General features: G+C 47.8%; 1 protein-coding gene across 1 annotated transcript in view; it reads left to right on the forward strand.

Moving 5' to 3' along the window:
* Positions 1-845: 845 nt before the first annotated feature.
* Positions 846-16,882, forward strand: part of LOC117515336 (alpha-1,3-mannosyl-glycoprotein 4-beta-N-acetylglucosaminyltransferase C-like) — a 216,132-nt gene continuing 200,095 nt past the window's right edge. Inside the window, exon 1 of the mRNA XM_034175843.1 lies at positions 846-1,129. The gene's annotated coding sequence lies outside the window, so the exon portion shown is untranslated. The remainder of the gene's footprint in view (positions 1,130-16,882) is intronic.

Genomic DNA, 16,882 nt, shown 5'->3' on the forward strand with positions numbered 1-16,882 from the left:
AAACCATATTCGGAAATGCACAGACTTTCATCAATACAATGAAAACAGTTTGTTGAAATTCTTTCATATTTTGCACACTGATGGTCCCCTTGACAGCCACGTACATGTTGGCATCAACTAAAAACTTATGGTTTTAGAGATACTTGGGTTTGGCATCTGAACTCTTTGGGAGTGACGAGAATGGACAAGATTAGGAATGAACATATCAGAGGGACAGCTCAGGTGGGACAGTTTGGAGACAAAGTCAGAGAGGCGAGACTGAGATGGTTTAGACATGTGCAGAGCAGAGACCCAGGGTATATAGGGAGAAGGATGCTGAGGATGGAGCCACCAGGCAGGAAGAGAAGAGGGAGGCCAAAGAGGAGGTTTATGGATGTGCTGAGGGAGGACATGCAGGTGGTTGGTGTGACAGAGGAAGATACAGAGGACAGGGTGAGATGGAAACGATTGATCTGCTGTGGCGACCCCTAACGGGAACAGCCGAAAGACAAAGAAGAAGAAGTATGGATGTGTATTATTTGAGTTGGGGCTACATATATTTATTAGATGGAAATCCTGCACATAAATGAACTGAGTTCATCCAATGAGTCATTTTTTGTGAGTGTAATGACCTCTGACATCTGAGCCGATCTGTCTGGTTTGAGGGTTAGAACCTTTATTCTTCCCTGCTGTTGGACTTAATTTGTATGTTTGCAGCTGTGATGTGATGATCTCTCTTTAAGGCAAATGGAGAGAGAGAGAGAGAGAGAGAGAGAGAGAGAGAGAGAGAGGGAGGGGGTTTGGGGTACAGAAAGAATGAGGGAGAAGTGGAAGCCAATCAGAGGCGTTGGACACACTTGGTTTGTGACACCTTGTGGTGGAGATTGAGGGGGAGGCACTGCTGGGGAGAGAGAGAGAGAGAGAGAGAGAGAGCGAGGGAGAGAGCGAGGGAGAGATCAAAGCAAAGGAAGTAAAAGTGAAGGAGATGCAAGGATGAGAGATAGAGCTGCAGCAGCTCGTCTGCCTCTACAGCGGCACTTTCAGGCCACTTTTCCTGAGAGCCGGTTATCTTCCACCGTCTGAGTCATGGAAGTGATTTAATGAGCAGGAGAAACCAGCTCGCTGCTCCTCAGTCTGCATCCGTGAGCAGGTAAGATGACAGCGTTCCCCTCGGAGGGGAACCTTCCCTGTAACCTGCGTCTCCTTTATGTGTCCTGTGCTGAGGAGTGAACTTCTGCAGAGTTTTGCACATTTTGTCTGTAAATCGGTGTCGGTCTAACAGCTGGTGCAGTTACCGGGGCGTGAAGTGTTGGAGGTGTGTTTAGTGACTATTGACAGGCATGTTTGCTCAAGCTGAGTGCTGGCAGAGGATGAGAGAGGAGACGAGTCAAATCTCCGCTTAAGGGAGCAAGAGGGTTACAGCATCTCCGACGATCCGGAGAGAGAGAGAAAAAAGATAATCCAGCACTAATCAGGCTGCTTGTCAGATGTCACATGATGGTTTTTGGAGGACTGTGTGTGTGTGTGTGATGGAGCTCTGTTGGTGCTGCAGCAGGTAGGTTGTTGGAGATTTGTGGCTCAGCCCTCCTGAGTGACAGCTGAGCTGTATCACAGCTCTCATCGTGACTCAAACTGCTAAACTGCAGAGCAGCTTGTCACACAAATCCTCGTCCTTCCGGCGACGTGAGAATAACCTGCCTTCATCCGGCCGCTGGATTACAGTGATTAACTGTTGCAGCCCGCCAGCCGGGACGTGTTTGTGGGCGGTTTGACCTATAATGACACCTAATGGCATCATATGTTATTTTCAAGAGGACACCCTCAAACGGGACTCGCACATCCAGGTCTAATCCAGCAGTAATTATTAATGTTAGCTCTGCTGATGACCTGCATCAAAAGTACGACTGGCAGAAGCGCCAGACAGGAATTAATGGACCTTTTAAAATTTGAAATGACTTTTTAGAGTCTGGACTGACTGTGAGGACTTCCATCAGTCTGTCTGTAAAGGACAACTGGAGAGGATGTTTGTCATGTGGCTGGTTGACAGAACAGTTCTGGAGGAGGTGAGGCTTGAAAATACAAAACAGTCGACACGTATTGATCTTTAGCCTTTTTTTCGGAGGCGCCGCACCTCTGTTGTCTTCTGTCTCATTGATTCGTCTACTTCTCTTCACCTGCATCACTGTTCGGAGCGTCTGCCAAAGATTTATTACTGGAAATCAATAATACTGTCTTTTACCTGGACTGGCAAAGAAGTGTCCCTGCTCATTTTGTTCTATTTGGTGTTGTAGAAGGCAGCACAGTGGCTTAGTGGTTAGCACTGCTGCCTCACAGCAAGAAGGTCATGGGTTTAATTCCCACCTGTGGCCTTTCTGTATGGAGTTTTCGAGTTTGTGTGGGTTCTCTCCGGCTTCCTCCCACATCCAAATACACACAGGTTATGTGGATTGGATGCTTTAAATTGTCTATATGTGGCCCTGCGACAGAGTGACATCCTGTCCAGGGTGAACCCCGCTATGACTCTATGACTGCTGGGATAGGCTCCAGCCCCCCGCAACCCTTGAATGTGGAGTGGTGTTGAAGCAACAGTACGTGTGTGTGTGTGTGTGTGTGTGCTTTGTGGGGCTGGGGTGGGGAGCACTGTAGAAAAAAGTAATGTGCAGCAAAAGCAAATGAATCAAGTTGGAAAAAGTTGACGCTCTGCGGCTGCAAGGCCATCAAGACTCATTCAACAGAGATTTGTTGGGACAGAAAAAGAACACAACACAGGAGGATGTCTGCAGGAGAAGAAAAGAAAAAAGTGTCACTGAAAACCTTTCTGTCTTAGACTCCCTGTTCTACCTTCTTCCTTTTTCTATTTCAGCAACATGCACATTGAATTGATCAAAAATAGCGGCATCGGCTATCCATACATTGCCGTAGATTAGATTAGATAGAATTTTATTAATCCCTTGGGAAGACTCCCTCAGGGAAATTGAGGTAGATTCCAACTTTGTGAAGCAGCACACAGGGTAAGAAGCACACAGAGTATCAAAAGTGAAAGCAAAAATAAATTTGCAAAATGTAAATACTGATTGCTACTGGTTTACTGGCTACAACTGTTCATCTCCTTCCCATCCTCTGTTTTCCTGTTACTCCTCCTGTCCCCGGGTGACAAGTTGTACAGTCTGATGACCTGAGGGACAAAGGAGTTTTTCAGTTTGTTGGTCCTGCACTTGGGAAGGAGCAGCCTGTGGCTGAAGAGGCTCCTCTGGTTGTTGTTGTTGTTGGGAAAGTGTAGGTACACGGACCCACAACAGGGGGCGCAAATGAACGGACAATGGAGGAAGTCAAATAACAACACTTTACTGTTGTGAATGGGCACAACAAACACAACAGATTACAACAATAGACAACAAGTCAAATCACAGAAGGTGTCGTGTGGGCAGGCTCAAAGATAGAAGACGTCTGTCCAAAGCAGAACCGGAACCACACGATTTCCTCCGCCACCAGACCCCGGGAATACTGGAGCCGCCAAGTCCCGAACTCCCAGGTGGCCACTGCCTCCGCGTGTCGGACCTGGTACTGCTGGCGAGGAACAAAAAAAAAACAATTAAATGTGGGTGCGTTTACACCCAGCAATCCACACGGCAGGAAAACTACCTCCACCTCTCGTTGGAAAGAGTCTGCTATATAATGCACAAAAGTCACAAAAGGTTACTGAAAAGATCTCACGGTCAGCTGAGAACGTTACCTTCCAGGTAGAACGATATCTCGGCAAAGAGGTGGAGACGTCGTCCTGCTGATGTACCCCTGCTGATCAGGTGATTGGTAACAGCTGTTGCAGGTGATGCGTGACAGCTGTCACCCTGGCTGCTCCTGTGAGGCGGCTGCACCCTCTGGTGCCTGGAGCCCGCACTCCAGACAGGGCGCCCTCTGGTGGTGGGCCAGCAGTACCTCCTCTTCTGGTGGCCCACACAACAGGACCCCCCCCCCCCTCAACGGGCGACCAGGCTTGTCCGGGTGGCGGCGGTAGAAATCGGCCAGGAGGGCCGGGTCCAGGATGAAGCTCCTCTTCACCCAGGAGCGTTCTTCGGGACCGTACCCCTCCCAGTCCACCAAATACTGGAAGCCCCGGCCCATCCTACGGACATCCAAGAGCCGGCGTACAGTCCAAGCCGGCTCGCCATCGATGATCCGGGCAGGAGGCGGTGCCGGACCCGGAGTACAGAGGGGTGAGGTGTGATGCGGTTTGACACGGGATACATGAAACACAGGATGGATCCGCAGTGAGGCCGGAAGCTGAAGCCTCACTGCGGCTGGACTGATGACCTTAAGGATCTTGAATGGGCCGATATAACGGTCCTGTAGCTTGGGGAGTCCACTTTGAGGGGAATGTCCTTTGTGGATAACCACACCTCCTGCCCTGGCCGATACGCAGGGGCCGGGGTCTGCCGACGGTCTGCATGGGCTTTTGCCCTCGTCCGGGCCTTTAGCAAAGCAGAACGGGTGGCACGCCACACCCGATGGCACTTCCGTAGGTGGGCCTGGACCGAGGGCACACCGACCTCTCCCTCAACCACCGGAAACAACGGGGGCTGATACCCCAGACACACCTCAAAAGGGGAGAGGCCGGTGGCTGAAGACACCTGGCTGTTATGGGCATACTCGATCCAGGCCAAATGGGTACTCCAGTCCGCCGGGTGCGCGGCAGTCACGCAGCGCAAGGCCTGTTCCACTTCCTGGTTTACCCGTTCTGCTTGCCCGTTGGTCTGAGGGTGGTACCCGGACGAGAGACTCACCGTGGCCCCCAGTTCCCGGCAGAAGCTCCTCCAGACTTGCGAGGAGAACTGGGGACCGCGATCGGAGACGATGTCTGTTGGAATCCCATGCAGCCGGACGACGTGGTGGACCAGGAGGTCCGCTGTCTCCTGGGCTGTTGGGAGCTTCGGGAGGGCCACGAAGTGGGCCGCCTTGGAGAATCGGTCCACTATCGTGAGGATGGTGGTGTTACCCTGGGACGGCGGGAGGCCCGTGACAAAATCCAGGCCGATGTGGGACCAGGGGCGATGAGGCACAGGCAGCGGCTGGAGTAGTCCTGATGCCCTGCGATGGTCAGCCTTGCCCTTGGCACAGGTGGTGCAGGCCTGGATATAATCCCGGACGTCGGCCTCTAGGGACGCCCACCAGAAGCGCTGCCGGACAACTGCCACGGTTCTTCGCACCCCTGGATGACAGGAGAGCTTGGAGCCGTGACAGAAGTCCAGGACTGCAGCCCTAGCTTCTGGTGGGATGTATAGTTTGTTCTTCGGCCCAGTTCCGGGGTCCGGGCTTCGTGCCAGGGCCTCCCGGACGGTTCTCTCTACGTCCCAGGTGAGGGTGGCCACGATAGTGGACTCCGGGATGATGGGTTCCGGTGGATCCGACAACTCCGCTTTGACTTCATCTTCATGTACCCGGGACAAGGCATCCGAGCTCTGGTTTTTGGTCCCGGGACGGTAGGTGATCCGGAAGTCAAAACGGCCGAAGAACAGTGACCAGCGGGCTTGCCTGGGGTTCAGCCGCTTGGCGGTCCTGATATACTCCAGGTTCCGGTGGTCAGTGAAAACCGTGAATGGCACGGACGTTCCCTCCAACAGATGTCTCCACTCTTCAAGAGCCTCTTTCACCGCAAGGAGTTCTCGATTGCCGACGTCATAGTTCCGTTCAGCCGGGGTCAACCTGCGGGAAAAATAGGCACACGGGTGAAGGACCTTATCGGTCTTCCCGCTCTGGGAAAAAACAGCTCCTATCCCTGAGTCCGAGGCGTCCACTTCAACCACTAACTGGCGACTAGGATCGGGCTGCACCAGAACGGGTGCAGACGAGAAGCGCCGTTTCAACTCCTTGAACGCGGCATCGCAACGATCCGACCAGGTGAAGGGGACTTTTGGCTGAGGTCAGGGCTGTCAGGGGGCTAACTACCTGACTGTAGCCCTTAATGAACCTCCTGAAGAAATTTGCAAAGCCGAGGAACTGTTGCAGCTTCCTACGGCTAGTGGGTTGGGGCCAGTCTCTCACCGCCGCAACCTTGGCCGGATCAGGAGCGACGGAGTTGGGGGAGATGATAAACCCCAGGAAGGACAAAGATGTGTGGTGAAACTCACACTTCTTGCCCTTCACAAACAGCCGGTTCTCCAACAACCGCTGCAGGACCTGACATACATGCCGGACATGAGTCTCAGGATCCGGAGAAAAGATGAGTATATCGTCTAGATATACGAAGACGAATCGGTGCAGGAAATCCCGCAAGACATCATTAACTAATGCTTGGAACGTCGCGGGGGCGTTTGTGAGGCCGAACGGCATGACCAGGTACTCAAAGTGACCTAATGGGGTGTTGAATGCCGTCTTCCATTCGTCTCCCTTCCGGATCCGAACCAGGTGATACGCATTTCTAAGATCCAGCTTAGTAAAGATTTTGGCTCCATGCAGGGGGGTGAACACGGAATCTAATAATGGCAACGGGTATCGGTTGCGAACCGTAATCTCATTCAGCCCCCTGTAATCAATACATGGACGAAGTCCGCCATCTTTCTTGCCCACAAAAAAGAAACCTGCCCCCATCGGGGAGGTGGAGTTCCGGATCAGCCCGGCAGCTAATGAGTCCCGGATGTAGGTCTCCATTGATTCGCGCTCAGGTCGTGAGAGGTTGTACAGCCTGCTGGACGGGAACTCAGCGCCTGGAACCAAATCAATGGCACAATCGTACGGACGGTGCGGGGGAAGGGTGAGTGCCAGATCCTTGCTGAAGACGTCAGCAAGATCGTGGTACTCAACTGGCACTGCCGTCAGATTGGGAGGGACTTTGACCTCCTCCTTAGCCTGGGAACCGGGAGGAACCGAGAATCCTAAACACACCCGATGGCAGGTTTCGCTCCACTGAACCACCACCCCAGACGGCCAATCGATCCGGGGATTGTGCTTTAACATCCATGGGATGCCCAAAATCACGCGGGAGGTAGAAGGAGTTACAAAAAACTCAATCTCCTCCCAGTGGTTTCCAGACACCACCAGAGTTACTGGTTGTGTCTTGTGTGTGAGTAAAGGGAGGAGGGTGCCATCTAGTGCCCGCACCTGCAATGGCGAAGGAAGCGCCACCAGAGGGAGCCCTACCTCCTTTGCCCATCCGCTGTCTAGCAGATTCCCTTCTGACCCCGTGTCCACCAGTGCTCGGGCTTGAAGGGTTAAATCCCCGCTCAGGATTGTGACTGGGAGTCGTGTGGCAATTTGTGTGTGTCTCACTTGAATGTCTTGACCCCCCCTTAGCCCAGTCTCTAAGGGCGAGTGTTGACGTCTTGGCCGTTTGGGGCAGTCTCTCTGTGTCTCTCCACGGATCAGCCTCCCCATTTTGGCCCTGTGCGTTTCCCTAACAACGTCAACAGGGGGAGCTGTTGCCCCACAAAGCGCTGCGGCTGTGGAGCGTGGGGAGGGCGGCCCCTTTTCGAACCCGGAAGGGAGAGGGGAGGCGCGTATCCGGTCACGTCCTTCGCCTCGCTCCCGACGGCGTTCCTCTAACCGATTGTCTAATCGTATAACGAGATCAATAAGCCCGTCCAAATCCCGCGGTTCGTCCTTAGCCACCAGGTGCTCCTTCAGGACCAACGATAGTCCGTTTACGAAGGCGGCGCGGAGGGCAGTGCTATTCCAGCCGGACCTCGCAGCCGCGATGCGGAAGTCGACTGCATAAGCAGCTGTGCTCCGGCGCCCCTGTCTCATTGACAGCAGCACGGCTGAAGCGGTCTCTCCTCTATTTGGGTGATCGAACACTGTTCTGAACTCCCTCACAAACCCATCATATGTCAGAAGGAGCCGTGAATTTTGCTCCAAGCGCGTGCCTTGCCGCGAAGCAGATTAATCACATAAGCTATCTTACTAGCATCAGTCGCGTACATGACGGGACGTTGTGCGAAGACGAGCGAACACTGCATAAGAAAGTCCGCGCATGTCTCCACACAACCCCCGTACGGTTCTGGAGGGCTTATGTATGCTTCAGGGGAAGGTGGGAGGGGTCGTTGAACGACCTGTGGAACGTCACTATTGCGCACAGGATCGACAGGAGGGGGAGCCGCAGCAGCGCCCTGAGGGTGCGCTTCCACCTGTGCGGCGAGAGCCTCTACCCTGCGGTTATGGAGGACGTTCTGCTCGGTCATCAGATCCAGCCGAGCCATAAAAGCGGTGAGGATTCGCTGCAACTCACCGATCATTCCTCCTGCAGACGCCTGTGCACCCTGCTCTTCCATTGGCCGTTCAACGGCCGGTCGACGCCCCTCGGGGTCCATGACGTTGGCCGAGATATCCTGTTGGGAAAGTGTAGGTACACGGACCCACAACAGGGGGCGCAAATGAACGGACAATGGAGGAAGTCAAATAACAACACTTTACTGTTGTGAATGGGCACAACAAACACAACAGATTACAACAATAGACAACAAGTCAAATCACAGAAGGTGTCGTGTGGGCAGACTCGAAGATAGAAGACGTCTGTCCAAAGCAGAACCGGAACCACACGATTTCCTCCGCCACCAGACCCCGGGAATACTGGAGCCGCCAAGTCCCGAACTCCCAGGTGGCCACTGCCTCCGCGTGTCGGACCTGGTACTGCTGGCGAGGAACAAAAAAAAACAATTAAATGTGGGCACGTTTACACCCAGCAATCCACACGGCAGGAAAACTACCTCCACCTCTCGTTGGAAAGAGTCTGCTATATAATGCACAAAAGTCACAAAAGGTTACTGAAAAGATCTCACGGTCAGCTGAGAACGTTACCTTCCAGGTAGAACGATATCTCGGCAAAGAGGTGGAGACGTCGTCCTGCTGATGTACCCCTGCTGATCAGGTGATTGGTAACAGCTGTTGCAGGTGATGCGTGACAGCTGTCACCCTGGCTGCTCCTGTGAGGCGGCTGCGCCCTCTGGTGCCTGGAGCCCGCACTCCAGACAGGGCGCCCTTTGGTGGTGGGCCAGCAGTACCTCCTCTTCTGGCGGCCCACACAACAGTTGTCCAGTGTTCTCTTCTCTGCCACAGTCACCAGAGAGTCCAGCTTCATGCCAACCACAGAGGCAGCCTGCCCCATCAGTTTGTCCAGCCTGGATGTGTCCTTCTTGGATGTGCTGCCCCCCCCAACAGCACACCACAGTGCAAAAGAGGACGCTGGCTATTACGGACTGGTAGAAATGCATCATTGGCTATGAATTGATTATTTTATATAGCGTGGTGTCCAGCGGGGCAAAGCAGGATGCATTGGCACGATGAATTGTGCGGCGGTGTGGGGATAGAAATGAATGAAAGTGTCAAGGTGCCTGCCCCGCTCCCGCTGAGCCCGCAACCACAACGTGCATGAATGTGATTCCCGCACTACCTCAGAGTTCATCGTCCCAAATCTAACTGACTTATTTCTTTGAACTGTCAATGCAAAATTTCCCCACATTTTCAAAAAATTGTAAGTGACCGATAACTGTGATACGTCTTAGCATCGAAAGGAGCCAGTTGAGGTGGTTCGGGCATCTGGTGAGGATGCCCCTGGTCATCTCCCTAAGGAGGCCTTCCAAGCACGTCCAACCGGGAGGAGACCCCAGGAAAGACCCAGGACACACTGGAGAGATTATATTTCCCAGATGGCTTGGGAAGGCCTAGGGATCCCCCGGGAAGAGGTACAGGACTTGGCTGAGGATAGGGAAGTGTGGGATGAGCTGCTTGTTTTGCTGCCACCGTGACCTGGACCCAGAAAAGCAGCTGAAAATGAATGAATGAATTTCGATGTTTCTCCTTGGGGAGAAAACAGAAGATCAGACACCTGCCTGATGATGATGCTGATGATGCCTGGGGTAACATAGTCCAATCACATATGTGAGTGCTAATCAGGTCTCACTCAGCTTCAAATGTCATTGTGGATGCAAACAGGCACCTGTACACCCAGCATGAGGTATAGCTCCTGATCAGAGGAGGATGCAGACATGAGGATCGTTGCACATATGAGGTTCTGTTCTTGGAGGTCTGTCTTGGAGGGAGTTCTTGGAGGGAGCAGGCAGGCAGCGTGTGAGACAGACAGGGGTTCAGTATCCAGATACAATGACAGACAAGAGAGACAGACAAGTTCTCTGCTAAGTTGGGTTTGTGGTTCTGGTGTGGATGATACACTGAATCACAAAACACTCCGATAATGAGTGGGAACAGAAGCACACTGAGTGTTTGTGATGAGGAACAGGTGAGGCTGAGAGCTGGGAAGGAAACTGCAGACAAGAGAGAGAGACAGCAGGTGAAAGTACTGATGGAGAACCCTGACATAGGGCTGTAATCTACTGCACTCAGCTTAAAAATAAAATAATTTAAAAGAAAAATCAATGTACTACAGTTTGTAAAAGACAGCGTGGTGAGTCCGGTCCAGGATCAATACACAGCTTTAAACAAAATAGCCTAGAATGGCACTCGAACATCATAGACTTATCCTAAGGCCCATAGTTCACTGTTCTATGATATGTGTTGAGGGAATGTTCAAGTTAAGATTATCGTCTATGAATATGCATTTGTGTAACTCTGTATTCACACTTTAACTGGTGTCTAACAATTCCTACATACAGTATGGTAAAGTGTGTCCAAACGTTTGACTGGTAGTGTCTACGATCAGGGACTGCATCCTTTGAAGGCCGCATTTATCAACTGCATGTCATAGTGGTACAACTAGGCCGTCTCATTTTAACTGGCTCCCTAAGTGCAGTTGACGCACTGCAAAAACTGACCCTCTCAAAATAAGCCAAGATACCCCAGAATCTGCCAATGGGGTAAAAAAAATGTACTTGGTTAGAATTCTCAAAACTAGCAAAATGTCTAGGCACTGAATAATCAAAATGTCCCTTAAAACTAGACAGAATAATTTTTTAAACATTAGCCTCTGTCTTTGTTTGGATGATTTGAAATCCATTGACTTTCCTTGTTACTGGTTAAATACAACTTGATATTAGCTGGAAAAACTTATGAAAAAGTGAGATTCATTTCCCCAAAATAAGCCATCTTTCTTATGTAAAAAATGCTTGATGACACCCTCCCCCCTCACCCCGACCAGAGAAAAAATGATTGCTTAATTAAAAAACCAAAAACAAAACAACAATTTCAGGCTCCATATGTACAAGTGTAAATAAGTAATGTTTGTAAGTAAAGTATAAACTAACCTATGGGGATCCATGGGGTCTAGATTGGGTAGTATTTATAAAATAGGTGGCTGACATTTTTCAAGGGTGGTAATAAATTATGCAAAGTTTCTACAATGATTATAACTGAAAGTGCAGGAAATTAAAATGAGAGGGTTTTGTGAATAATTGTATTTATTATTTGGCACATTTAGCTGATGTCATGTTTTACAACTGGCAAGGTTGAGATATTTCCTTTGTTCAGAGCTTGTCTGCTTACCAGTAGAGGTGGGCGGATTGATCCTAATATCAATAATACCAATACCAATGCTGGTATAGATATTCAATGATCCTCGTGTAAAAAGATCGATACTCAAGCTTTTTTTTTCTCTCCTGCAGGCACTGACTGCTGCGCATGCAGATTCATCAAAGTCTACTCTCTGTCTGTAAGAGCAGCACTGCGCTGTGTCACACAACACAGAGGAGCACACCCTTGTATTGTGGTTTGTCAGCCCTCTACCTCAGGAGATTTTAAGTTGTGTTGAGTGATATTTTTTTAAACAAAAATCTTGAATGTAATAATAAAGTATTTTGTTGTCACGTACAATGTTTGGCGAAATTCTACCCTAGGTCTTTTGGATCGATATTGGCGATATTGAGCCTGTATTTACTTGGGATCGGATCAATACCAAAATTCCCCGTATCGCCCACCTCTTCTTTCCATTGTTCACTGTTGTTACCTAATATCCCTAATTTCTTCAAAAGTATTTGTCCTATCAACTTTCCCAAACGGAAAATGTTAGCTCTCCCCAAGTTCCTCCATGATCGAAGTTACACATGCACACGGACACAGAGGCCACTTCACTATTAATCACAGGTGGAACGAAGTCACCATCAAGTCACTCTCAAGTCATGAATCAGCACGTCCCAAGTCAACTCGCAAGTCATAATGACCACCAGTTGTTTGCAAGCTGACTTGAGACTTGACTTGGGACTTGCAGATTGATGACTTGAGAATAAGTGCTGCATGCTTATCCTCTGATGACATTTATATCATCAAGCTGATCAACATTTTAGCAAAATATTATATCCACAAAACAATCTGGTTCAAAAACTACCCTCCTCTATATCTTCAAAATTATGAACTTAAAATTAACTTTACCCCAATTAATATTTTAAATTTCTAAAACAAACAACTGGATAAGACCAAAAGGTTTATGTGTTTGTTTGTATTCAGTTCATTTATGTTTATTGTATGTACTGTACAGTGGTGGGCATGGCTAACCAAAAAGTTAGCTCTGATAACCGCTAATCTCCTACCTGAAAAGTTAACTTTTATAACACTAACCTGATAAACTGCAAAAAACTTTAGCGTAAGTTACAGTTAAGCGCTAACCACTAACGTTTAGTACTGTCTGCTACTTAAAAGCCAGTTTTGCGTTTAAGCACCTCCAAGGCTTCTGAGGAAAATCAAAAGTGATCACAAACCCAAAAATGAACAACAAGGGAAAGTTTCTTTCTTACGTAGTCACACGGCTGTGAGCTCAGTCCTCCCCCAGCAGAAGAGAGCGGAGCGGGCTGGGTGTTGTAACCCCAAAAAGAGAAAAACAAAGTCAATTACTTTCGAAGTGCAAATTCCGGAGAGTTTATCAGTATTAATGGTAACTGTCATTTTTACAAAGAGAAAATATCACGCATATGACATATCTTTTAAAGGAATGCGCTAAATAGACAGACTTGCTGAAAGCAATTATGGGAAAAATGAGTCTCCTTCACTGGTTGGTTGGTTTATATATTTATAAAAACCAACACACACGTTACAGTAAATTGTATCTTTTTTTTATTTGTAAAAAAGGCATCTGCAAAACTGAAAATTCTGTTTGTGAAGTGTAATTCACGACCAACATGGGCCGCTATTCACACTACCATCCAGTAGATGGCAGTGTTTGATGCATTTTGACACGGGGGGGGGGGGGGGCGATCGAAAGAGACATTTGAATTTCCCATAATGCCTTTCGGCATGTGTCTGTTAAAAGCTCAAACCTTCAGAATTTATCGCATTCCTTTAAAAGATATTTCATATGTGTGATATTTTCTCTCAGAGGTACTGTTAATATTGATAAACTGTCTGGAATTAGTTGTTTATGAGTAAAACCATGAGTGAAAAGTGTGTTGCGTATCATGTCTCCTCCACACTGTTTTTTGCATGTTGAAAGTAAATGACTTTATTTCGTCTTTCTTTCTTTTGTTCTTTCTTACTTTTTGGTCAGAATGCTATGAATGGCTCCAAATGTGGTTTATGGATCAGAGTGGAATCCGGTCGCCAAATGACAGAATGGCAGTTGGTACAGTCTAATTTGTTTAATTGAAAATGTGTTTACTAACAATCAAAGCAAACATCAAAATGATGAGAGCCTGAATGGTAAATGGACAAGGTCTATTAGAAACGTATCCGACCTTATTATTTTTTTCAAAAACCATATGGATTTGATTCATATGTTTTTACGTCAGCCAAGCTTGAACCTTCGTGCGCATGCGTGAGTTTTTCCATGCCTGTCGGTTGCGTCATTCGCCTGTGAGCACGCCTTATGGGAGGAGTGGTCCAGCCCCCTCGTTGGATTTTGATTGTCAGGAAAAGGCGGAATGATTTGGGCTTTTTTTCCATCAGAATTTTTTCAGAAACTGTTAGAGACAAGCAGCTGGAAACCATTCGAAAAATTTATCTGGCTTTCGTTGAAAATTTTACGGGCTTCACAGAGAATAAGGACTGTTACTACAGCATTAAGGATGCCCCACAATGGCGCACGGCGCGCCGCGCTCCAAGCCGCCATCGAGAGGCAGAAAACACCACATCATTTCTAAACGGATGGCTGTGTGGAGCCGGGACCATCGTGAGCAATTTCTCTGGTTATCACAAGAGCTGGACATCAGCCATTTTCCGGCAGATTTCACTTTTAACAAGAGATTTTGTCATGGAAAGCCGCGCGGAGGCTTCGCGCATCAGGACCGATTCACTGATCGAGCGAGACAAAGGAACACCTCCGTTTCGGAGTGTTAAAGGACAAGTTGGGACATGCCCAGCTCTCCACAATTTCTCTTATACTCACTGGGCTGGTAAGCATTGAAAGCCGAGATAGGCATGTCCCAACTTCTGATTTTCCAGTCAGACTGGGATTTGAACCGAGGATCATCTGGTCTCAAGCCCAACAGCTTATCCACTAGACCATCACCTCCCCTAGAGTGAATATTGGTTGTGTCTTCTCGTTTTTTTGGTGTAGGTACGTGATAAAAAAATTAAAGTCAAAGGAATTGTAACAGAAATGGTGTGGTTGGAAAGGGCCTATAGAGACCTTCAAAATGGTGTTTAAACATTTGTTCTATGTCACATATAAGGAAAGTTATGAGCATTTGAAGGCCGGGAGATCTTGGTAATTTTCGTCTGTGTGCTTAAGGGAAAAACGCCAGAAAGCTGTGTCTCATTGTTTACATTTCAAAATGATGGTACTCTGTCAAACCTAATTATTATCTCATTTAAATGTGTGATTTGCAACGATCGGCATATAAGCATTGTTTTCTGACAGTAGATTTCCAAGCTAAAAAAACAGCTATTTCTCCATGTCTGCCGTCTTGCTGGCTTGACATCGGTGTTGCAGACCATAAAAATATGCATGCGAAGGCTTTGATCAGCACCAAACTTCACAGAAAAGTCCATAATCACATGAATTACATGTTCTGTATGATTTGAAAACTGATCATACTCACCTTTACAAGCGAATGTTTTCAATGCAGTTTTTCAATTCAATTTTCCACAATTTTCCTAACTTCTATACTTGTCACGGGAATACCGTTTGAAAACGAGGTTGCAGGGGGGGGGGGGGGGGGGGGGGGGATTTCATCTACGTCATCAAATAGAGAGATTCCCGATCGTCAAAAAATAAATGTATTCCTCGAAGCGCGAACTCAGCACTACTGCCTAGAAAGTCTCACAAGCCTGAAGCAGCTGATACAGCCACAGCAGCGGACGCCATATTTAGGTCATACCCTACTTGGTGCCATGTCTCATGCAGGAAAATGTTAAAATCTGCCTTTTAAAAGCTTGATTTTTTTTCCAGCTAATAGCGGGTTTGTGTTTGATGAATTGAGTCCAGAACCAGAGTGCTGGTTTGGTTATGGGTCTCTAGACCAAAATAAATCAAGTTGCCATTGGACGTTTTCTGTGTTTGAAGTTATCACCAAGGTGAGAGGAACAGGCGAGTCACCCAGTGCGGCAGTAAACGTCAAGAAACGCAAAACAAAAGATGAAAGGTCTGAGAACATGTCCTTGAACACTACGTGCAGAACGCTCAAGTCATTAAAGTCACACGCTGATGAAAAATGTACTCTGCAAGTACTTCTATGTAAACATTTTCTTTAAAGAACTTTTATGCACTTCTCTTGCTGCACATGTTTCTGTGAGGTCATTGGGTCTGATGGACTTTTCTCCATCCAGCCCTGGACTTCCTCCTCACGCTGCGTTTTCCCTTCATTTACTCCAATTTGCTTGACTTCATCTTTTCATCTTTCTGTAAGCAGTTCTTTCGTTTTCATCATGTCGGTTGTGTCTGTTTGGATGTCAGGTAATAAAAAACATAATTTCCATTTAACATACATCTGTGTTTCTGGTCAAAAGTGCCTGAATTAATTCATATAGAGGAGGCTCGTCAAAGAGATGAAACACGTGTCTCAACCAATCAAATCAATACGATGCAGTTTTGTGTAAATACCTTTTTTGAAATGGACACACATGGAATTTAAAGGTGTTGATTGCTTCAGCGTCATAACTTTAAGAATGCAGTTCTTTTTATCCCACAGTGTGCCAGTAGGGGGCACAGTGTGACGTTAGCCATGTTAGCGATGTTAGCCATGGGTATTAAGCAACGAAAACATAAAGGGTACATTTCTTCCGTTTACACGTCTGGACATCATCATCAGCAACCAGAGGAGCCTCTTCAACCACAGACTGCTCCTTCCCAAGTGCAGGACCAACATTCTGAAAAACTCCTTTGTCCCTCAGGCCATCAGACTGTACAACTCCTCACTCAGGGGAAGGAGGAGTAACAGGAAGACAGAAGACGGGAAGGAGAGGAGTCTTCCCAAGGAATTAGTAAAGTTCTGTCTAATCTAATCTAATCTAATCTAGTCTAGTCTCATCTAAAGTCTTCAGATATTCATGAGAAAGATTGACAGCTTTGCTGACATATGTATTCAAGTTTTTTTTATGACTAGTGTATACTAATGTAACCTATGTTAGGGCCCCTTCACACATCATACAAATAAGTACAACTCATCGAGCCAACGGGCAGGCGTGCATGATACCGCTACGATGGTTCGTGCATGTGATGGTGTCTTTCGAGCAGGAACACAGCTAAAAGCCATCTGCATAATCAATGAATATCACTGGGTTGATATAAATAATACATAAAAGGGGACGCAAGACAGAAGCCTGTGGTTAAATAACCCTGGTTAAAAAAATGTCACTCATGGGATTCAAACCCGTAAGCTCTGATTACCAGATGGAAACTTTACCAGTGCACTACCATCGCTGTCCTGTAAATGGTGCAGGAAAATGCCTGAAATCAAGAAGGACATTGACGTATTTAAAAAATTAAAACTACACACTATATAAAAACACCGCATTTTATTGAATCCCTCTTATCAAGCGGGCAATACAAGTATGATCCATCTGTTCTTCTGTAGATGACCCATGGTCACAGATGTAC

Source organism: Thalassophryne amazonica, chromosome 8 (assembly GCF_902500255.1).
Source record: "Thalassophryne amazonica chromosome 8, fThaAma1.1, whole genome shotgun sequence".
NCBI lineage: Eukaryota > Metazoa > Chordata > Actinopteri > Batrachoidiformes > Batrachoididae > Thalassophryne > Thalassophryne amazonica.